The 13082-nt window shown below is 39.3% G+C and overlaps 1 pseudogene; it reads right to left on the bottom strand.

Annotated features, from left to right (window-relative positions):
* Positions 1-830: 830 nt before the first annotated feature.
* The window catches only part of LOC118669391, a 46467-nt pseudogene continuing 34215 nt past the window's right edge, over positions 831-13082 (bottom strand).

Here is a 13082-nt window from a genome sequence, read left to right as displayed (position 1 = left end):
ATATAATCCTCAACCCTTTCCATGACTTATAAAGACCCTACCTGCTACAGCCTTTAACTATGATTGCATGTCCTGTCACTCCCACTGGCTTTCTCTTCTCCTGTCACATTGGTTTACTTGTTTTTCCTCAAATGAATCAACAATGATTCTGCCTCAGCACATGAATATTCTTTTTCCAAATACTGACACAGAGAATAATCTTTATCCACATAATAACATACCTTCCTCACTTTAAGGATGTTTCTGCTCAATTGCTATCATATCCTGAAGCCTTACCCTACCATCCTTTCAGAATATAATTATCTTCATTCTCTATCACATTACCTCATTTTTATTTTCATCAAAAAACATACCACTCCCAGAAAGATATCACAAATACATTTGTTTATCCGTCAATTACCATTCTCCCCTACTAGAATGTAAAATTCCTTGGGAATATGTGTTCTGTCCTGCTCACCACTGTATCCCCAGCACACATTACAGTGTCAAACACAGGACATGACATTCAAAAAAGTGTCTTGAATAACTAGAGTCTGATTCATCCAGACACTTCCACAACTTCCAAAGAAACTTTCCCTATAACTTATGTTCTATGCGGTAAAGATTTTAACAAATGATACAACAACACCAAATTTTTGTTAAGATACTCTATTTTTTTTCTTTAAAGTCCTCAAACTTTATTGTTAGCTTTTCTTTCCGTCAGTTCCTCATAAATTATTGGCAATTGCGTGGAAATCAGGGGCCTCCATTAAACCACCGGCCTTCACAGTGGGATTCTGCACACAGCTGAGTCTCCCCTTGAAGGTTCTCAGAGAATGTGATGCCCTGATTTAGGAGTCGCTGTCCTCAGTGTGTGAAGTGGCAAGGGCAGTGGTCACCTCAACTCCCTCCTCATCAGCCTGAATGCTGGGGTTGGGCTCTCCACCTTCACTGGGGTCCTGGGTGGCCGGGTCAGTGCAGGATAAGGAAGGTGGCTAGGCTCATAATTCAGAGAAACTTGGTACCTGAAGAGCAACTTCAATTTGATGTGGTTGATTCAGACCCTAAGACAGGGGCTAGCTTGGCATTATCTTCTCCACCCAACTTGCAACAGTAAAGATTAAAAATAAAAATAAATCTGTAAATATTACCATGATAACCTCTCCCCCAATGAGTCTTTACCATGTTTATTATGAAGCTCAATGTTATAACATGAAGCATATTTTATTAAATTTTAACCCAGTGAAGAAAAAAAAAAAAACACAAAATGACCTTCAGGGTCCCCTGGTCAGATATGTCCATCATAGTCATCTGCTCCAGCATGTCGGTATTTACCTCCAAGGATGACATCCTGCCCTCAGGCTCACGCCTCTCTGTCACCTGCAGGTAACTGGGGAAAGGTACTGCAGCGAGGCTCCCTCAGAAACCTTCTGCCACTCTGTCAGCTTCATTTGCTGGGTGTGCTCCATTTCCAGGACCTTCTGGGTGTGCTCTGTGTCCAGTTCAGCTTTGAAGGTTTCAAGTTCCTTCCTCTTATTTTCCTTGTAACTTTCCAGGCATTGGGACTGCGTGTTTGTATCATTCTAATTCACACGTGCACATAAATCCTCCAGATTCAGGTGGTTCTCTACCTCCTCAAAACTAGTCTCTAATGGTGTCAGATTTGCTGTCATGGATTCTAAAAACAATTTTTTTTTGTTAATCCTCACCTGAGGATATTTTCCCATTGATTTTTAGAGAGAGTGGAAGGGAGGGGGATAGACAGAGAGAGAAGCATCGATGTGAGAGAGAAACACATGGATTGTTTGCCTCCCGCATGCACCCCCGACCAGGGCCATGGATGGAGCCTGCAACCTAGGTACCTGCCCTTGACTGGAATCAAACCCAGGATCCTTCAGTCTGCAGGCCAACATTCTATCCACTCAGCTAAACCGGCTAGGGTGACTCTAAATTTTTAAAAATCTGTTTTTCATGTTAGGCTTCTGTGCATATGTTCTATGCATAATTTCATGTTTAGAAAGTATTCTGCTAAAATATTTAAAAACATCTATAATATGCATACTATATATATATGAAATATGTAATCTTCTTGATAACACAACTAGGATGTACTATATTCTTACTTTATAGATGATGATATTAAACCTCAGAAGGTAAGTAATTTGTCCAAAGCCACATAGATCTTAGGTGCTATGGCTCAGATGGGAGCCATTTCTGCCTCACTGTAACCCCTATGATGTTCCAATTATCCCTATGTATTTAGGTCCTTATTGTGTTGAACTAAATTGCATTGAATATAAGATGTGATGACACAGGAATAAGGAGAAATTATGTTGTTGTTGTTGTTCACAGCTGTTTGAACATGTTTGTTTTTTTTCTTTTTTACTTTTTTATTGTTTTTTGCTTAAAGTATTACAAAGAATATTACATATGTGTCCTTTTTTTCCCCCGCCCTTGATAATCCCCTGGCCTCCCCTACCCCCCCAGTGTCTTATGTCCATTGGTTATGCTTATATGCATACATACAAGGAGAAATTATGTTAATAAACACAGATGATATAATCATTATTTTCAGAGAATTCCTTGGGGAGCTGTGTTTAAATTGTCTATTGGAGCAGAGATATGCATTGGTAAATATTCTGCATTAGATTCTGCTCCTCAAAAACCATAATATAGTATAATCTGAAAGTGAGGGCAGAATGGCCAGTGGGTATGTGGCACCCTCTCCTGAGATTATAGCACTATAGGTACCTCAAGCTGCATCCCACACCAAGAGCATTTCTCTGTAGGGGGCCAAGAGAACGGGATATCCATAATCCTTCTGCCGGGGATGCACCAAGTGATGCTTGCTGCTGTAAATTCAAGCCTACTGTGTGACAGGAAAGATGGGGAAGGAAGGAGTGATACATGATGATATGAGGAGCTCCATCTTATTCAAATGGGTGTTGCCATATTTTAGCTTCAACAAAAAATGCGGGAAGACTTTCAGTCAGTAAAAAGCAAAATAAAAAGATAAATACTCACAAAGCAAAATTTAAATTTCTTAATGTAAAAGTCATCTATAAAGGTAAACTGTAGGCAACAGATAAAAGTCAACAATACCACTGTGTATTATCACAAACTGCTTAACTGCAGGCAAATAAAATCAGGGAAAATAAATTTGAAGACATGCAATTAAGACTCGCTTTGAACAAATGGAATTTTATTTCCTGTTCTAATTAGAAACAAATAAAAAGTAAACAGCTGTTGCAATAACCTGGCTTCAATTAAAAAGATATTTGGGGTTCATTTCACTCATGTACACCTGACACAGTTACCTCCCAAGGGACCCTGACTAAATGTGGAGAGTTGCCTCATTCTGAAGAGATACAACAAAGTGCACTAATAATTAAGACACCATTCGGAAATTAGTCAACTGAAGCTCAGCCAAGACTTAAATATGAGCTAAAATGTAATCAAAATATAAAACTATGACTCTTATTGTGAAAAATAAATGTTTCAGCTCCTGTTAAGATTCTTAAGAAATGAATATCTTCCAATGAAGTTGTTCTGACAATTCTTTTGAGAGTCTTAAAGTATCATTTCTATTTCTCAGATGTGTATTTTTTGTTTGAATTTTCCTTCTGTGCAATATGATGTGGTAGTTTTACACAACTTAAATCACAGTCATGCCGAAACCCGTTTGGCTCAGTGGATAGAGCGTCGGCCTGTGGACTGAAAGGTCCCGGGTTTGATTCTGTCAAGGGCATGTACCTTGGTTGCGGGCACATCCACAGTAGGAGATGTGCAGGAGGCAGCTGATCGATGTTTCTCTCTCATCGATGTTTCTAACTCTCTATCGCTCTCCCTTCCTCTCTGTAAAAAGTCAATAAAATTTATTAAATAAATAAATAAATAAATAAATCACAGTCATGAGTACCCTAATATAAACCTGCAGGAATACGTTGGGAGTAATGGCTTGGCCCTCTCTGAGTGATGCCAGGCTGGGAATATTGGGAACACCTACAGATAGATGGCCATGTTAGTGGAAACATTTAACAACAGGCAGTTGGAGGAAATAAAGTAAAACATATTAACTATAGTATCAGAAGGTGTGGTCCTAACATGTTCTTAGTGATACCAGTAAGATGGCACAAGTGGCCATTATCAACCATGTACGTAAGTGGTCACTGTCTAGTATGTATAGTGGTGGGATTCTAAACCTTGGCAGGAAATAGACAAGAGCAAGTAGAGTCATATATAATATATACTAGTATAGCAAGTGTCACAGAGAACTTTGCTCATGATATCATGGAACTCAATCACAGGGCACCTGGACCAATTAACATGTTATTTATGTTAAAATTTACTTGGCAAACAACCATCTGGGCATCTGTGGCCTTTGAATCTACCTAAGGCAGTGATTCACAAACTGGCACACATTTATATCACTTAGGAATATATATATATATATATATATATATATATATATATATATATATATATATATATATATAAATAATCTCCTGGTACCTGGCTTCTACCAGAAAATATTCTGATGTAATTAGTATAGTGTGAGGCAATGCCATTGAGTGTTTAAAAGATACTCCGAAGGTTCTAATATGCAGTAAAGTTTGGGAACTGACGGATAAAGTCAGGAATCACCCAGACACTCAATGTAGGGCTTATATGGTGGTGGAGAAATGGTTCCACCATATGGAGGAAAGAGACTTTGGACTAGGAAATTAGAAAGCCCTAGTACTCACTGGGAGTCATATATGGAACGGGGACTAATCATATTAATTAATATGTGTGGCATTAAGCTTCAATCATTGACACTGGGTGGCACTGGTCATGAATGTATAGACAAAATATCAATAGGAAAAAAATAAAGTCCGAACACAGATCCATATACATAGAGAAATTCAGCATCCAATAAAGGAAGCATCGCAAATCAGTGCAGTAATAAAAGATGAGTCATGAAATTGTGTTGGGGACATCAGTTAGCCCTCAGGAAGGGCCACAGACTCAGGGACAATGACAGACTCTATTTTCAGAAAAGCTCAGTATGTGGTCAGCTACTGCTGCTGTAATGATGTATCTGTGATAGCAAAACATTTACCAGTTGCTCTTTGGAGGAAGTCACTAATTTTAATAACATTGGTGGGATCACAGCATTAAGATTGCTGTAATCCACCATACATTCTCTTCAAGTTTAAGAACAGGCCAAATTGGCTGTTTCGGTGGGAATAATCATCACTTCACTAAAGAACCCTAGCATAAAGAGTTTCAATCCTTACAAGTCTGTTTACATTCACATTAGCCCATATTAACTATTTTACTTGAAGAAGGGGGCGGGGGGGGGGGGCAGTGACCTGCTGCATCCCATTTTGTAAGCTAATGTGTAAATTCCAAGACTTAATTTAAGTTCAAACTTATTTTATGTTATTACTCACTAGAGGCCCGGTGCACAAAAATCTGTGCACTTGCGGGGGGAGGGGGGAGTCCCTGAGCCCGGCCTGTGCCCTCTCGCAGTCTGGGACCCCTTGGGGGATGACCACCTGCTGTCTTAGGCCACCCCTGGGGTGCCTGGCAGCCTGGGTGAGGGGATGATGGCTGTTTGAAGGCTGGCCACAGCCCCTTCAGGGTGAGGGGCCCTGCTGGGGTGCCTGGCCAGTCTGGGTAGGGGGCTGAGAGCCGTTTTCAGGCTGGCTAAGCCCCCCAGCCAGGACCCTCACCCCATGAGGGTGTGGCCAGCCTGGGTGAGGGGCTGATGGCTGTTTGCAGGCTGGCCACAATCCCCAGCCACCCAAGCTCCCAGTGGAGGCTGGCTGGAAGCAGGTATATGAGGTTTACTTGTCTTCTATAATTGAAACTTTGTTGCCATGAGCGGAGGCCACAGCCAGCTCAGTGCAGTTGGGAAGCTTGGTTTCCTCCATCGCCCAGGGAACCAAGCCTCCTGCTTGCTCCAGCTCTGTGGCTGCCGGCCGCCATCTTGGTTGGGTTAATTTGCATATAGTCGCTCTGATTGGCTGGTGGGCATGGCTTGGGGCATAGCAAAGGTACAGTCAATTAGCATCTTTGTCTTTTATTAGTGTAGACTGGGTCAGATGTTCCATGCTTATTTTGGGATATTTTAGGGCATTGGGTTCTATGATCAAGGGAAATCCAGGCAAGGAAATAAGTCTGATCATTAAGGTAAAGCATATGTATTTGTCCTCTATTTTATTTTTGGTAACTTCCTTAAGATACCTTGTTTAAATTTAGTGAGATACTCAGGTATAATTTTAATCTGAGCTCCAATATTCATTAAAGTCATGAAGCTTTGCCAATTAATGCATTTTAGAAGATGCTAAAGTTAATTCGGGATCTATGATTTGAAGACATAGAAGCCAACTGACATCCTTTTATCTTTCTTTTGTAAAAATTCTTTTTTATATATATATTTTTTTTTATTGATTTTTTACAGAGAGGAAGGGAGAGAGATAGAGAGTTAGAAACATCGATGAGAGAGAATCATCGATCTGCTGCCTCCTGCACATCTCCTACTGGGGATATGCCCGCAACCCAGGTACATGCCCTTGACCGGAATCGAACCTGGGACCTTTCAGTCCACAGGCCGATGCTCTATCCACTGAGCCAAACCGGTTTCGGCTGTAAAAATTCTTTTGGTACATTTTGGATTTCCAATTGAGTTAAATTGTGGACATTTATTTCAGGTTTTTTTTCTTTGCCCTGTATCGAGGTTTCCTTCCTTCCTTCCTTCCTTCCTTCCTTCCTTCCTTCCTTCTTTCTTCCTTCCTTCCTTCCTTCCTTCCTCCCTCCCTCCCTCCCTCCCTTCCTTCCTTTTGTCCTATTTTATTTATTATGTGTGTGTGTGGTTATGCATGTATATACTTTGGATGATCATCTCTACCCTGACCATATTTATCAGTTTGTTTCTCCAGAGAGTCTCAAGTCAGTATAATCAGAGTTAGGAGCCTCCAACCACAATGGCTGAATTAACTCCGGAATTAATTAATTAACCATAGGTATTTTTTTCTGGAATCTCTAGAATCTTGGGATCTACTTAGGTGTCACAGGCATAGGCGACAGCAGCAGCAAAGGCATTCTGCGTGGTCCTAGGGAATCCTCAGCTTTTAGGAGTGTAGACTTCAGCATGTCACATAGTAACAGCTTTTCCTCCACTCAGGTGGGTCCACCTTTGGTTTAGGATCTGAGTCTTCTCCCTGAGCCCTCTATCGTACAAGGGCCAATGCCAGGTTGAGACACACAGGCAAGGGTCATGGGTAAAAGTCATTCTCCTGAGCCTAGCATCTGTCATGGCTTATGCTAGAATCAAAACACGCAGTAGGTCCAGCTGAGACACACAACTCAGGGCCACTTAAGGAAGGCTTCGGTACAAGAGAGGCTGCACTGCGTAGAACTTAGCAAGTGCAGCTCAGTGTAGTACAATTCAAAGCATAAACTCACCAGCCAGGTAGCGGCATAACCCAAAGGGCACGCAGAAGCTCAAAATGCTCACTTACAGGCAGCAGAGCCAGTTAGCAAATCAAAGCAAGAGAAGAGACTCCTGCTGCTGGTGGGCATTGTCCAGACATCCTGATCACAGCACTACTCCTTGGAATATTACAAGAAAAGAAGATAAACTCCACCCAACATTTGGTTTGCATGCCCAAACTGATGACATCACATACCAAGAATTATGGAAAGGAGTATCACTTTCACAAGAAACTCCCAAAGAGAGAAGGCTGGCACTGGCAGGTTCTGGCTGATGTGAGCAAGGCAGATGGGATGGATTGGGATTTTATAGTGGCTAACACATAGGCTGGGATTTTATCAGGTCTGAATTTCCCTAGGGAGGGAACGTGTGCAAACTTTCTCATCAGCCTCTCCAGATGTGCAACTAAAAGAAAAAAGGTCACACATAAAAAAAAAAAAAAAAAAGAAATGGAGTCAGCAAGGCTGGCATGGCTCAATGGTTAAATGTCAACCTATGAACTGAAGGTCAAGGTTTGATTCCCAGACAGGGCACATGCCAGGGTTGCAGGCTTGATCCCCAGTGGGGGGCATGCAGGAGGCAGCCTATCAATGATACTCTCATCATTGATGTTTCTAGCTCTCTCTCCCTCTCCCTTCCTCTCTGAAATCAATCCTATATAATAAAAGCCCAGCAACCATAATGGCCGAATGACGGCTCGACCAGTTATTATGAGGTACACTGATCACCTCTCAGTTCCTCCCCCAGTAGGGGGCAGGGCTGACGAGTGGACAGAATGGCTGACCTCTTGGTCCCTGCCCCCAGCCCACAGGCTCTGATCACCCGATGGCAAACTGGGAACCTGGTTGGGTGGCAGCAGGGGGTGTGGGGGGAGTGGGGCCAGCAGCCAAGGAAGATGGCCCTGGTCACAGGCTAGCCCAGTGATGGCAAACCTTTTGGGCTCGGCGTGTCAGCATTTTGAAAAACCCTAACTTAACTCTGGTGCCATATCACATATAGAAATTTTTTGATATTTGCAACCATAGTAAAACAAAGACTTATATTTTTATGTTTATTTTATATATTTAAATGCCATTTAACAAAGAAAAATCAACCAAAAAAATGAGTTTGCGTGTCACCTCTGACACGCATGTCATAGCGTCGCTATCACTGGGCTAGTCCTAGGGACCATACCCATGCACGAATTTCATGCGCCAGGCCTCTAGTAAAAATATATTTTTCAAAAAATGGAGTCAGACCCTTTATTACATCCTTTAATACATTTTGAATGTTTTTACCCTGTGAAAATTTTACTTATCAAAAACCTAAATGAAACACTCACTCTCATTCTTTCCCCAAATGAAAAGCAATAAGGAATAACCACAGATGCTTAAAACCATCATTTTCTATTTATAATTCCCTTTATATCTAAATTGTTTGCCTATGAGTTATTTCTCTGGGAGTCTCTTGTTAACAATAGAATTCAGAGGAACATACACAGAGAATTAACCACAACAGGAGGAAAGCTTAGAAATTATTTCTTCCACAACTTTTTTGAAACAGGTGTTGAAAGTAAATCCAGAGATTTAGTCCAAATGCCCCAAGTGGGATTTCAAATTATTCTTGTCATAAACACTTACTTTGTTAGTAAGTTTGTTTTGGATAATCAAGAATTAATCTTTGATATCTATATATCCAAAAGAGCATGACCTCATAGCCTCTTCCTGCTTTCCTAACATCGGCTTTCTTCTTTAGTAAAGTCTTTTCTCCTGGGAAAGAAATATGTACAGCTATGCATTTCAGTTCATTCGAAGAGAATTCTGTTTCCTCATCAAAGGCTTGATAGTGAAACAAGAGCTTGACTTCTGTCTACATTGTGTCACTGAAAACTTGGACTTTCTCTAAAGATATCACCAACCCTGTCTCACACCAGACCTCAGTGATCACTGTGGTTGGAATATCTCCATAGCCTTGAGTATGTGTTGACTTAGACAAAAAGTTTCATTTTGCTACACCCCTTTGAAGCCGGTTCTACTTTCTAAATGAAGTCCTGCTTTCTCATTGGTTTCATCTGAATGAATGCCAAAGCTTTTCTGATTTATAACAACCTTTAAGAAATAATGTTTTCTAATTTCTCACTCTTTGGCAAGAGAGACAATTCAGAGTTAGAGAAGAAAAAGGGACCAACACACATTGGAACATATAATCCTTCTGCCCCTCTGTTTTATCTTTTCTATCTATCTTCGGAAGTATGATTAAATAATACTCAAACCCAATCACTCTACATTTTCGGGAAAAAAAACAAAACCTGCTCTTGCTCCAACTAGTTCAGTGCAGTATAATTTTGAGTGATTAGCATACACACAAGCTTAAATGTAGAGATTGCCTTTTAATTTCCTTTTCTCATAACTTGTAACAGTGCCCAACAGTCAATAATGTTGACTTTATAGAGGTCATATTGTACAGTTGTTGAGAGTACAGACTCAGAATCTCTGGGTTATGTGTATGCATATATATTTTTAATTTTGACAGATACTACCAAATTCCCATTCTAGAGGTTTTCCTGATTTATGCTGCTATTAACAATGAATGCAGATGCCCATTTCTTCTCTTCTTTGTGTCCACAGCATATAAATCCTTAAAATACAACATTTTATTTTTTAATTTGCATTCCAGATTACAACATATCATAAGCATCTCTTCAGATGATAGTTGCTTCATAATTCATTGCAAATTTATTTATAGGGTTGCTTGTTTTCTCAGTAATTCAGAGAACCTCTTTAATAATATGAATTTTAATTCTGTCTCATTTCTAAGCTGCACGGAATTTAGAACAGTCTCTCCCTTAACTTTCTAATAAATTGTTTTTTGTTGAGGTACTTGTGGATTTATATGCAGTTGTAAGAAATAATACAGTGATCTTGGGTACCCTTTATCCAATTTTTCTCAATAAAAATATTTTGCAAAGCTATAGCATAATATTATAACCAGGATGTTGACATAGATACAGTCAAAATATAGAACTTTTTTTTTCACCATAAATATACGTCATGTTGCCCTTTCATAGCTATGCCTACTTCACTCCATCCCCTGATCTCTCTATAATCTTTGGCAACCACAGATCTGTCTTGTATTTCTATACTTTTGTTACTTCAAAAATGTTTGGTAACTAGAATAATGCAGTATGTAACCTTTGAGGATTGCTTTATTTTTCTTCACTCAGTATAATTACTTTGAGATTTATTCACATTTTTGTGTGTATTAACATAGTCCATTTTTCTTTATTTCTGAGCAGTATTCCATAATGTGTTTTTCTCAGTATTTCTTTAACCATTAACACACCAAAGGACATCTGAGTTGTTTATAGTTTTGGGCTGTTGTGAATAAAGCTGCTATAAAATTTGTGTATAGGTTTTTGTGTAAACATACATGTTCATTTCTGTTTGATAAAATTCTCCAGTGAAATATTCTAAGTCAAAGATATCTTTTTGGTGAAGTTTTAAAATGAAGAATTCAATTTGTTTAATGGTTACAGGACTATTCAGAGAATCTGTTTCAGGATGACTTGCTTCACGTTTTCATTTGGCTCATAGTTTCCAGTTAGCAATTGTTAAACATTTTAAGCTGAATTCTTCTAACTGACTATATGGCATCCAATGGCATTTCCCCAGCTAAGGAAGTGCCCCCGTCCTCTTTGTCTGGGCAGGAACACCTTTTCACACATTTAGAGTTAGCTGATTGCCCTGAAACTTCAGTTCTATAACAGGTTCAAGAAACATCATTAGCCCTAGCTGGTTTGGCTCAGTGGCTAGAGCATCGGCCTGTGGACCAAAGGGTTACGGGTTCCATTCCAGCCAAAGGCACATGCTTGGGTTGCCAGATCGATCCCCAGTAGGGGGGAAGCAGGAGGCAGCCAATCAATGATTCTCTCTCATCATTGATGTTTCTATCTCTCTCTCCCTCTCCCTTCCTCTCTGAAATCAATAAAGAAATATATATATATATATATATATATATATATATATATATATATTTATATATATATATATATATATATATATATATATATATATATATATATTTTAAAAAATCACTAATTTGCAGTTTGCCCAGCTTATTTCTTGTTGTAGAGATAGTTGCCACCTTGGCAACTTCCTACATCACTGAGCCAAGCTCCTACAATAACTTCATATATTACTGGCATGTTCTTTTTTGAGTATTTACTTATCATAGGGCTCCTCTTTGAAAGGTGTAACAATACTAATAGTAATGATACTAGTAATACTGCTAATCTAGTCCCATACATCTGTAGAAACTGCATATTTTTTTAAGTTTTTTCACATCTAGCTTTATTCTGACCCTCACTGCCACAATTAGAAGAGGGAGAGTCATTCACCCAAGGGAGTGAGACACAGGAAGGAGAGTGATGACTTGCAAATCCAAGCACTTTGCTCTTCATTGTGAGTGTTCTGTTCCTTATTCCCCATTCCCTTTCCCTTCTCACAGGTAATCCCGATACTGCTGTCCCCAGGATCACCCTTTGAGTCGCCCTGCTTTATGCAAAAGTATTTCTTCAATCTGTGTATATGGATCACTCGCACCCAAGTCATCCAGAGTGCCTTAGGCCAGACCCACTGAATGAGGCTACATGGGAGAAGGAACTAGCAATCTAATGATAGCACACAAAATGATTTCTATCTACACTAAAATATTAGAATTCTTCACCAGTGGTTCTCACACTCTACATATTGTATTTACCTGGGAGACTTAAAAACGTCCTGATGCCTTTCTCCCACCTGCAGAGACTCTGATTTACTTGGTCTGGTGATGCTAATGTACAGCAAAATTTGGGAAGCACTGTGCTATATAATATTTATATGAGATGTCTGAGAAATAAAATTAGAATTTTGTTAAAGGGGCTTGCTCATTATAATAGCTGAGTGAGTTGCAAAAGTTCTCAGGAATCAGGTTTGGAATGAGTTAAATCTATTTTATTTCTAAAATTGCCTTATTTTTCAGTAATATTATTTTTTAAATATCTCTTCACGGAGTCCAAAGGCCTTATTCTTAAAAGAAATACATATTTAATGATGTTACTTAATGAACTCAACCTTTTGTATAGAACTTTACTACACTTTGTTTTAATTGGATTTTCAGTTGATCTGACTTTTTGACACAAAACTAAAAGTCACCAGAGAAAATTACAACATTGTCATCATAGCCCTAGGATTGTACATTAAGTCCCTTAACTTGCTGATAGGGTCATCCAAATCTCCCACTTATTCAGAGCATACAGAAAGGGTATTTTAAAAAAATGTGTGTGCGTGTGCGTGTGCATGTGCATGTGCGTGTGCATGTGCGTGTGTGTGTGTGTGCGTGTGTGTGTGTGTGTGTGTGTCTGAGCAATGTGTGAAACTAATAGATCTCCGGAGAAATTTCTTGACTCTAGACATTATTGAATATTTGAACAATTTACAAAAAATATATGCCAAATCTCCTATTTGTGTTATATTTATTGTTATTATAATAATTATTTTTATAAAGGAGGGATTTTTATGCCTTCTATTACAAGGCAGTATGATAGAACAAGTAAACTTTAGGTCTAGTTGATTCCAAAATATCTATATTTGTGTCAGTTCTACCT

This window comes from Myotis myotis, unplaced genomic scaffold, assembly GCF_014108235.1.
Source record: "Myotis myotis isolate mMyoMyo1 unplaced genomic scaffold, mMyoMyo1.p scaffold_m19_p_14, whole genome shotgun sequence".
Lineage (NCBI taxonomy): Eukaryota > Metazoa > Chordata > Mammalia > Chiroptera > Vespertilionidae > Myotis > Myotis myotis.
This window is presented reverse-complemented; position numbering and strand designations above follow the sequence as displayed.